An 11,854-nucleotide genomic window follows, 5' to 3' on the forward strand; every position below is an offset into this window, starting at 1 on the left:
TTTAAGGCAGTTTAGTTGATGGTGGATAATGAATAGCAAACCTGGTGGGGGTGTGTTCGATTCCCACACGAACCTATTTTTTTTTTTTTGGCCCGACGTCGGTAAAAATTTACAACCTCTAACCAACGTCGGCCCAACTGTTTTCACCAACCTCCACTAACGTTTACCGACGTCGGGCCAACAAAGTATCGTGACGTTGGGACAACGTCTATAATCACACCCTAATATTTATTACAACCTCTTACCAACGTCGGACCAACTGTTGTAATCAACCTCCATTTCAAACGTTTACCGACGTCGGGCCAATAGCGTACTGTGACGTTGCGACCACGTCTATAATCACATCTAATATCAACCTCTAACCAACGTCGGCCAAACGGTTGTAACCGACCTCCATAATATGTATAATTATAGACGTTATTGCAACGTTAAAGTACCTTGTTGGCCCGACATCGGTAAACGTTTGAAATAGATGTTGAGTACCACCGTTGGTTTCTTAGAGGTTGTAAATATTATGTATGATTATAGACGTTGTCGCAACATCACAGTACTCTGTTGGCCCGACGTCGGTAAACGTTTGAAATTTACAAATTCTAACCAACGTCGGCCCAACTGTTGTCACCAACCTCCACTAACGTTTACCGACGTCGGGCCAACAAAGTACTGTGACGTTGGGACAACGTCTATAATCACATCCTAATATTTACAACCTCTAACCAACGTTGGACTAACGGTTGTAACCAACCTCCATTCTAAACGTTTACCGACGCCTGGCCAACAGCGTTCTGTTGAGACAAGGTCTGTAATCACATTTAATATTTACAACATCTGGCCAACGTCGGCCCAACGGTGGTAACCAACGTCTATTTCAAACGTTTACCGACGTCGGGCCTACAAAGTACTATGACGTTTCGACAACGTCTTCAATTACATCTAATATCTACAACCTCTAACCAAAGTCGGCCCAACGGTTGTAACTAAACTTCACTAACGTTCACCGACGTCGGGCCAACAAAGTACTCTGACGTTGCGACAACGTCTGTTATCACATCCTAATATTTACAACCTCTAATCAACGTCGGGCCAACGATTTTAACCAAACACCATTTCAAACGTTTGCCGACGTCTTGCCAACAACGTACTGTGACGTTGAGACAACGTCTACACTCACATCTAATATTTACAACCTCTAGCCAACGTTAGGCCAACGGTAGTACCCACCATCTTTTTAGTAGTTTGCCGACGTCGGGCCAGTAACGAATCGTGACGTTTGTACCAACGTCCGTAGTCAGACTGAATATTTACGACGGCTTACCAACGTTGGGACGACATCGGGAAATCGACAAATATATTCATACGTTGTGGCAACGTGAAATTCCAATGTTGGTTTGACGTTACCTCTCCGACCAAATTTTGCAACCAAACACCAACGTCGTACCAACGTCAGATATCCGACCCCGACGCTTACCGACGCTTGCCAACGTTTACCAACGTTGAGAAACGTCGCTTTACTAGATATAATTGTTTTTCATTCAAAATGTGCCTCTTGAAGTTCTCATAAGAACCCCTTGATTTTCATCTATTTCCATAGAAGCGCCCCTCAATTTGCACTCTGTTTTCATAAGCGTCCCGTTCGAATAAGCGCCCCGTTTGAATAAGCGCCCCTCAAAAAGTGCAAAAAAATATTTTATGCCCCCGGGCGCTTGTTTAATCGTTACTCCGTGATACGAAACATCAACAAACTGACGTTTGTAAGCTAATGTTTTAATGTCGAAATCAGCTTCCAAAACCAAACCATTTTAAATAAAACAAGAAACAAAAAATATGGAATGTAACCATAATAGTATTTTCAAACTCTTTCTTGAAAGTGAAATTCTACATTTTGGAAATTTTGCATGAAATCTGTCAACCAAGCTGACAAGGTATGGTTGAGCTGGTTGCTTCCCCTATCACGATGTATTCCAAGCATCATGAGGCTATCCAAACGAGCATTTGTCATAACATAATGCAAATTATTTTTAATTAGTCTCATTGAACTATTATTATTATTATTATTATTATTATTATTATTATTATTATTATTATTATTATTATTATTATTATTATTATTATTATCATTATTATTATTATTGTTATTATTATTATTATTATTATTGTTATTATTATTATTATTATTATTATTATTATTATTATTAAGCCTATTATTATTATTAGGCCTATTATTATTATGATAAACACAAATAATGAAAGTCGATAATTTTTTTTATTGTATATTCCCCGGCAAAATGTGCTCGTCGTCCCCGACGGGGAGGGGGCTATATTCCCAGCCACCCCACCCCCCTCCACCTATTCGCCACCACTGTATGACATTAAACTCCATCGAGTCGGCACCTGATGTATGTCTTAGTGAATGCTGAGGCGAGGGATCCATACATTTGTTTTTAGGATGTGATCATGAGTTTTGCATGTCCATTTTTTCGTGATTAGGCCAAAAAAATTGTGTGTTTGCCTTCCTCCATCTGCTTCTAACTCACTGAAAAAATAGGGGCGGGAAAACAAAAAAACTTTAAAAAAAATATATATTTTAACAAATAAAAAAAAATGTGAGTGAATTTATCTTTATTTTTTTGCCAGTTGCCCTAAAAAGTCCAAAGTTGTTGTCTGATGTAAGATTGCCATTCTAGGCCTCTGTTGATTATTTTTATTCCATCTGATGAGGCCAGCTATTAAAAAAAGAAAACAAATAGAAAAAACTTTTTCTACCCGCCCCTATTTATCATTAAATAAAGAAGGGGGTAAACAAACAATTTATTTTACTTGGTCTTGACTATTTTGGATAAAGAATGTGTTGAGCAGAGGTGGATTCAAACCCCCCCCCCCAACCTCCTCATTTTTTCAAGGAAAAAAAAAAGAAGAAAAATATAGGCCTATTCAAATTAAAATGTGAGTGTAATTTCCGACCACTGTAGAGATGCCCTAATCATAAATTTTCTTACTTCAGCCCCACCATGGTGGGGCTGAGGTGTGGATCCTCGGTCCGTGAAACTAACATATGGTTCACCTCTTTTTCGAATCCCTGGATCCGCCACTTTTTATTTATTATATAGCCTAGGCCTAATTGCTGCGCTTATTTATAATGCGTCTATTGCAATTTTCACTTTTAAATCCTCTCAAAACAGTCTTAAGAACGTTCAGATTGCGCTACTTCACAGGGGGTTTATCCCCTGGACACCGCTGGGTCATACGAAATTCGCATAAACGGCTTCCTTTCAAAATCCTACGTCCCTTCAAAATCCTTTTTATAGGACATCTCTTTCAAAAAGTCTACCTATTAGGAAATAGGACCAATAGACTTTTCCGGAGTGTCAATCAAACTTAACAACTGACTAATCAGAACAACGCTAGGAATACGCGCGCGTCTTATAAACACACGTGTTGTCCCACAAACGCACGTGTTTGCGTATGTTTTAACATTGTCGTCTTGTGGGACCTTAGCAACAATATCCAATGGGCGGGGCTTAGCGGAAAGGTCCATTTGAATCCAGGCCTGTGATGAACAGATCCGGATGAGATCCGATTATCACATATAATCCTTTACCTAACCAAAGATCGTAACATCATCTTCTAGACATGATGTGATCCAGGATCTCGTCATAATCGTCATTCATCTCTTCAAAATTATTTAGACATGACATGGTGTGATCCAGGATCTTGTCATCTGATCCTCTTCTACTACGTGATGTACATGATGAGATCCAGGGTCTTGTCATCTAAACATGTGGGTGGCACCATTAAGCTTCCATAATTTTAGGAGTTTGCACTATCCTCAAAGTATTATCTCTTTGCTATCCTCAACAAGTAACCTCTGTTTTAGACACGGAGTTGTGATGATGAAGAGGGGAAGTGCAACGGAAAGGGTACGTTTTGGTCTAATTTCAACCACAGTGACAACAGATAAAATGTTTACTTCTTCTTATGCTGCTAGTTTAGTAGCCCACCACAGAATTATTGATAGATAATAATGATGAAGGGTCCCAAGGCGGTGTAAATACTTAATCGCCGCCTAGTACTAGTAGTAGGATGCTCCTACCTAGGCCAGGCCCTAGGTAGGCAAACTATTCTAAGAGTAGACGGCTGTACTGCCGTAGGCCTCCTAGGCCCACTGACAGCCTAGTTTACAAAAGTGCTGTATATTACTGCTATATAATGTCACTCAAAAGGTCACTCTTTCTCAATCGGTCACTAACTAAAGCTTCTAAATTGTCTCTAGTGGCCATGGCTGACAACTGTGCCATAGGCAGGGGTGGCGCAAGGATTTGCCCGACGAGGGGTCATATTTCCCAGACGAAAGCAATGTGGGCGTGATCAAGCTTTGATTAAAAGGTTTCGAATGTGGTCCAGGGGACGAAGCCTCTGAAAATGTTAACAATTTAGGGGTGTCAAAGGCTTATTTAATCGATTATAGAGTCTACTAATATGTAGAAAATATATATAATTTTTTTTCCCCGACAAATTTTCTTATTCTCCATGACATGTGGGGTGGGGGGGCTGTGGCCCCACCCCCACCCTCGCTGGCGCCACCCCTGGCCATAGGCCTTTATAGCGGTAATAATTACGATGAATTGAAAAGCCTAGGCTACTGTATCTACGACAAGTATGCCTATGATCATATCGTTCCTATTGGCGTTTTAGTCCCAATTTTTTTGTCGTGTTGTGAAATTATTAAGAAAAAATTGAATTATATGTTCTTGATTTTTTTAAATTCATTTATATTGTTGTTTAGTTTCATTTTGATGCCAAAATTGGCGTTCCATACCATATCGCCAAAAGTCAAGTGGCGCAGTGCAAAAGTCAACTGGCGCAGTGCAGAAGTCAAGTGGCACAGTACAAAAGTCAGGTGGCGGCGCACGCATTTGAGTTTGCACTGCGCCACTTTAGTTTTGCACTGTGATTTTTGTTTGTCCTTTTGGCGTGATATCGCCAAACTGTCTACTGAAATTTATTGAGTCACGTCACTCCAATATTCTGGTGAGAACCCTGAGTTGTCTAGTTTTGTCCCTTTTTTAAAAATTTTTATTTTTTAGACTGTCCCAAAATATTTTTCTTATCTTTCTGGGTTTTTAACTTCTTCCTTTTTCAGTTTTTGCATATCTATTTATTTTATTTTGTTTATGTAAAGAAGTAAAAAAAAGTAGCATTGAATTGAACACTTTTAAAATCAATGTTCATATTGTCTTAAAAATTGTTTATCCTCTCATTTAAGTATAAAAAGGTAATGAAGGTATGTGGTAACATTGTAGTTATTAAAGTTTATTGCCAATTGGAAGCACAGAAAAATATTGCCTTGGATTAGTTTCACAATTCAAAGAATTCATTCCTGCTACCATCATATCTTCAATATTATTGTGTTTCGAATTGCTCAAACATAAATAATTCATTCACTCATTCATTTATTCGATCAATAATCAACAAATTGTACAGACATAAAATTCAAATAGGTACAAGGACAATAACTGAGAGATTGAAAGACATTTAAAACATGATGTGAATATAAATTCATTGAAAGATGCTTTGAGTTTTTTTTGGGCAAGTGAGTCAATGAGTTTGTACTTTTTTAAGGAATCATTTCTAAATTTTAAAGTAAAATTAATCATCAATAAACGACAACAGAAAATCAGAACCTTATTTTATGGAAGATTTGATTGAAAAAGAGCTACAGAAGCTCGACCAGATAATTATGATGAAGGGTTGATTGAAAACAATTTATTTATTTATGTATTTGGCATCATTGACTGGAGTCATAAAGGCTGACTCTTAGATTATCAATCCTTTGGAAATTTTGACGCAAGCTTAATAAAAATTTTAAGTTTTTTAGCTCATCAAAATGTTAACAACATATCAAGGGGTATCGCCAGCAGGAGGGGGGCAGGGCCCCCGCTGGGAGAGCTGGCCGCCCCCTTGGCCTCCCTCTTGGGGAGAAAAAGCACAATTCGTCGGGGAGAAAAAAAAATTATATGTATTTTCCACATCTAAAAATCGATTAAATAAGACTTTGAAACCCCTAAATTGTCAAAGCTCACATCAGACCTTGACACAGATACAGTTGAACTTGCCTAAGTCGAGTCCTAAATGCCATTGAAAAATTGTTTGACTTATTAAATTTGACCTACAGATCTAATTAATGGAAAACACAACAATTTGGCATGCAAAATAGGATCGACTTAGAATTATATCAGTTAGTCAAAGTCGACTTAGGCAAGTTTAACTGTATTTGCATTTTGTCTTTTTAAATGCTATACACTGTACCTAAACCAGCAAAATAAATATTCAGTTTCTCTTCTTAATTGTATAAATACTCCCATTTCCGGATTTAAAAACAATGTAAGAAAAATCTCCTTTTTTAATTTAAATAAAGAAAAAGACTAGATTGATAATAATAATTTGTTATATCTGTTACTAATTGATTTTCCATTTACAATAAGGAAAAACTTGGATTGAATAAAATCATCTCCAGTTGTATTTACCGTAGATACTGTAAAGAAAAATTCATGCTTCAAGATTTACAGTATAGCAATAAATTAAAGTGCCCCCTCTATAGTTCATGTATAACCCGGTATGAGATGATTTACCATACAGTAATGTTAATTCAGTATATAGTACTGCAGTATAATATGTGTATATTAAATAAATAGGTAATGATAGAAACAGTGTTGTGAAGTTCTTGAATTGTGAAACTAAGCTAAACAATTTCTGTGCTTCCGATTAATAATTGCCTTTATATGACTTTAATTCTGCACTATTTTGTCATTAGATATATTAAATTAAACCCTAATATTTAAAAGCATACATGCATAGGCCCTCCTTGGCTCATGCTACATATTACAGTATGTACAGACCTACCAAGTCTCACACATTCGGTGTGACACTCGCACATTTGTGGTCTGTCTCGCGCTTAAGGACCTATATCTGACGCACATGTGTATTGCTAGATTAAAAGATATTTTTGACTTCTGTAGCTCTGTTATTAACTTCATATCTACAATATTTAAAATTGGATTGGTTAGTGAATACCAGTCACCAAAAAATAACTCAGTACAACCCAACTTGTCTTAAATTCTTTGACAACTCAGCTCCCAGCAGACAGTTCGACTCAACTAGTAAGTCATGCCAAAGTCAACTTTTTTATGGTTTTTTTCATGAATACCTTATGGTATCTCATATGTTTATATAAATTTTGATGAGCATCGGTGAAATTCAGTAAAAAAAAAAATGTATTTCTGTACATCTAGAAAAAAGTTTTTGGAAAAAGTTGAGAGGAGAGGAGAGAGGGGCGTGGGGGCTGTGGTTTGTAAAATTCTCACGCCTGCAAATTTGTCTACTTGGAATCTCTGTGTACATATTATACACATTATAATTAATTTTATTCTTTCAGATTTCTAAATTTATCAATAACCATGCAGTGATAACCAGTGTACCGTTCTTCTGTCATGGATTAGAAAACCTCAGCAAAAAAAAAAAAAGACAAGAAGAAAATGTATAACTCAAGCCATGACACAAAGATATAACATCAAAGTGATGGTGAGTTTATGTATAGGCATGTTCAGACGAGTTAGAAGTAAGAGCTTTAAAGTAGCAGTTTACTTGTCGTATGCCCTGGTAGTGCCCATCAAGACTCTCTTTGTATTAAGTTTACTTTAAAGTTACTACAGATGATTTACTTCTAAGAAGTCGGGGTAAGTGTGCTACTGTACTGCCGTGTACACAAGGGATGTAAGGAATGCGCTCAGAGTAGCACCCTGTAAACGCACTTATTTCAGAGTTCGCAAATAAATGCAACCTTTATTAATATGGTCTCAAATTTTATCAGAAGATAATTACCTACAAATATGTGCCAAAATAACATTTCCTATGATGTGTACACTTTTGTAGACACAATGTTTTCATAATTGTTTACTATTGAGTCACGAATCTTGTGTGCAAATTAACTTTTGAAACACAACGAAAGTGATTATCACTTCTGGAAAATTTGCATAGTTACTTCTAACCTTTAAACTAGCTTTGAAGTATAAAGAATATTATGCCCTGTGTAGCATCATGTGGACACTCCTTAGAAGTAACGCTCGCGTAAAATTTTATGTTTGTCGTAACTTTACTTCATACAGTACGTTTGTCTGAACATAACTTATGAGATGATAACCAGTGTCACATGGCACTTCAATGATATCAAATTGACATGCACAAAAACGGAACATCATCAGCATGAGGTAACATTACTATTTTAACCCTGCACAATACACATCATTGCCTGCTATAATAAAACGCAATATAAATAATTATCTTACTGCTGCTGATTATGACTGAAACCTTAGTTTGTCACTTTATATAGCACATATCTGCCTGTATTCAACATTAGCCAGTCTTCATGGACCTTGTCCAACTTGGCTTTACTTATCTTATCTCTATCGCTGTAGATGTTGCGTGATAATGCATGTGTTCAAAGAGAGGAAACAGTTAAGTACTATGTACACATGACAAACTAAACACAATCAATATATAATGTAAAAATTTCAACATATTTAATTAAATGTCAGTCATAAAATATAATGTTCAGATACAATATTTCTAAAATAAAAGAGATAATGAACTTAGTATAGTAGGAGACACCAATTTTATATGCCGCTGTCAAATCAGCTCAGTTTAGGCTTTCCTTTACAAGTTGAAATCAAATATATCAGTTCCTGAGCACCCAGTATTATGTAACGTCAGTACCATCTCAATAAACCACCTTGGTTGCTTCACTATATATTACACGACCTTTGCGTATATCCTGGTCCCCACTCAGTTGGGAACTGAAAATTGTAAAACCCAACTGGGCTCAATATACCATGCAACTATATAATCAGTAATATTTACAGTAATAACTATCATTTCATTATCATTATTAATTTGAACTCAGGTAAGCACAATTCTAAGTTACTTAATCATTACTCACTTAAATTCCCAGTTTCTGTTATACAAAATAATACCAAGCCTCCATTCCATAGCTAATTCTGGCTCCTCAGGCCACATACCATAACATTACATCCTCTTTCCAAGAGGTGTACCAGTCTACTGTCTAGAGATTACCTCACCCTTTTTTTTTAGTTAACACACCCCATTCTTTGGTTAACACATTAACATACATGGTCACACTTCATTAGAAGGACTTACCACAGAGTGCCACTTACTTTTAACTAATTAATATGCATATCACTTCAGCTCATTAATATTCATTCATAGATCCTCACAAATCCAGCTACAACTGGATACAGTGCACAATTACACAATTAACTTATGCATATTCATTGTTTACCAGTCATTAACAATACTTCCCTTTGCATTAACATGGTGTTTGCAACCATACAAAATAAATTTCCTACATTTACTTTACCTAAATTTGATGTAATGTCAAATAATAAAAATATTGTATTTTGATTCTAAACCATAGCACAAGATAACAAGGAAAAAACCTCCACTGCAATATCTGATAGCCCTTAACTTAGGCCTCCCTTAGAGACGGCTGCTCTCAATTGAGACCTGGACAAAATTTACGCCCTTATTTCCCAGGGTCCATTATGACGTATTTTCCTTTCTAATATGCATGTACTTTTAATTAATATGCATGTACCTTTTTAATAACCCTCTAGAGTTCGATTCTCACATGATGACAAGGTTCGTATGCGTCCTTAAATTCCTTGAATAACAAATGAGCATTTTCCAGTATTGGAAAGTCCTGGAAATTTAAGATTGTCCTTGAATGTCCTGGAAATTGATCATTTACCATTAATTGCAGTATTACAAGTTGCCTAGTAACAGTAAATTGAATAAGAAACGTTCCCACAAGTAGGTTCCCACAAGTAGGTTCCCACAAATTTTTTGAGAGAATCAGGTCAAGTCTTTCTACGCCGCCAATTCAGGAATGTTATCAAAGACGGAAAGAATGTCATTGCTGAAAATGGCCGACTGGCTGGTTCAGACAAACTTGTGCGATTCAGTGAATGGAGTTGTTCGCCTATGTTTTTAGTGAAGGCGGTGTTTTTTTTAAAATCTTGCATATTAATTATGTTTGCATTTAATTTTAATTCAGACATTGATAATCATAATCGTTAACTTCGTTGACATCTGCTATGGTGTTATTTGCTCTCTGTCGTGTGTTGTAAACAGTACTGAAATATTTAACTTGAACTTTCAATCAGTTGAACAGGTCTTGTCGCACATGCTCAGCCCAGTGAATTCGCTTTGGGTAATTCATCACTCTCCAGACCTGCACACTTGTTCAGCATGAATGGGCATGTTTTGGCCCTATGAAGCGCAAGGCAGATAATGAACAATTTAAGTAACCAAATTTTTTTTCGCAATTATCACTCCACTTCTATGATATTTTCTTGATGCAAACTCACATTAAAATATGTGTGAATGATTTGCTCAGTCATTTTAGAGAATTAAAAAAAAATTCCTGAGTAGGCCGTTTGTTAGCGAATCAACTCCCCTTGATGTAAACCAAAGGAAACTATTCAATGGCAATTTTTGTGTTGAAGGTTGTCACTTCCCTATTGTTCCTTCAACATAGGTATCATCACTGTGTAATTGAACTTTCATTTCATGTATAGTACTGCTGCTGCACAGCTGCTTTCCTGTTAACATTCATCGGTAACTTTAATAATGCATAATGAAAAAAGTGTGTGTATCTGGACAGATTAGTGAAATTTCAGGTTGGTTAATTTTTATTGTTCTTATTAGGTTTTATTTGTACTGTATCATACATCATTAATGTTAGTCATTCATACTATTCAAATATTGGATATGCTATGAAGTTCAGAGGCAAAGTATTGTATGGGCTAGAGTCCCATATTTTTCATTGATAACTTATGAGGTTAAGTATTTCCTGTATGTCCATTTGGTGGCGTATTCCATTGCCTATAGATTTTGTTTCTTTCTCTGTTGCATGTTATTGTTAAGTAGCATTAATCAGGTATTTTAGAGAGGTTGCATTTAATTAAACCATTATATACAGGTAGTGTGGAGGTGGGGGGGGCGGTGGGGGTGATAAACGTGACAGAGCCCCTCGTCGGGGAGATCTGCAAGTTCCACCTCCTTTTTAGTAAAAATAACATTTCTTTGGGAAACACAAACGTATGTATTTTTGTGTCTATTGCCCCAGGGTGGGAGTATAGAAACTTATTGTTATTGTCAGGCAATTTACCTCGTAAAAGTAAATCTGGTGGAGGAATAATGGGACTGAAATCAGAGGTAGTGTATGGGCTAGAGTCCCATATTTTTTATTGATAACTTATACTGGGCTAAATATTTCCTGTATGTTTGTTTTGTTTCTCTGTTGCATATGTTATTGTTATTTAGCATTATTCAGGTATTTTAGAGAGGCTGCATACAATTATAGACAGGGGGTGCAGGACAAGGCCCCCATCATAGAGAGCTGCAATCTTCCCCCCACCCTTTCAGGGGAAAAAAAACAATCTGTTGGAAAACAAAAAAACATTTATTTTTGTGTCTATCGCCCAGGTCAGCAGTAGACACTTTGTTATCGTCTGGCATTTTACCTTGTAAGAGTAAATCTGGTGGAGGAATGATGGGATGGGTCATAAGCTAAAGATAAAAATGAAACATAGTTTATGAAATATGATGCCATGCTACAGTAGATAAGACCTGTCTTTGGGCCCGTTCGAGCAAAAAACGCCAAACGTATTCTGTTTATTTCACCGGGTAATCGCACTGAACACTCAGCGGGTGGTCGACCGTTCGAGCAAGTTTTAGCTCACGATAAATACTGTACGTGTAACGAAACTATTCCGGAGGT

The sequence above is a fragment of the Anneissia japonica genome, unplaced genomic scaffold (assembly GCF_011630105.1).
Source record: "Anneissia japonica isolate Jap-2015-1 unplaced genomic scaffold, ASM1163010v1 scaffold581_len1011336_cov187, whole genome shotgun sequence".
Taxonomy (NCBI): domain Eukaryota; kingdom Metazoa; phylum Echinodermata; class Crinoidea; order Comatulida; family Comatulidae; genus Anneissia; species Anneissia japonica.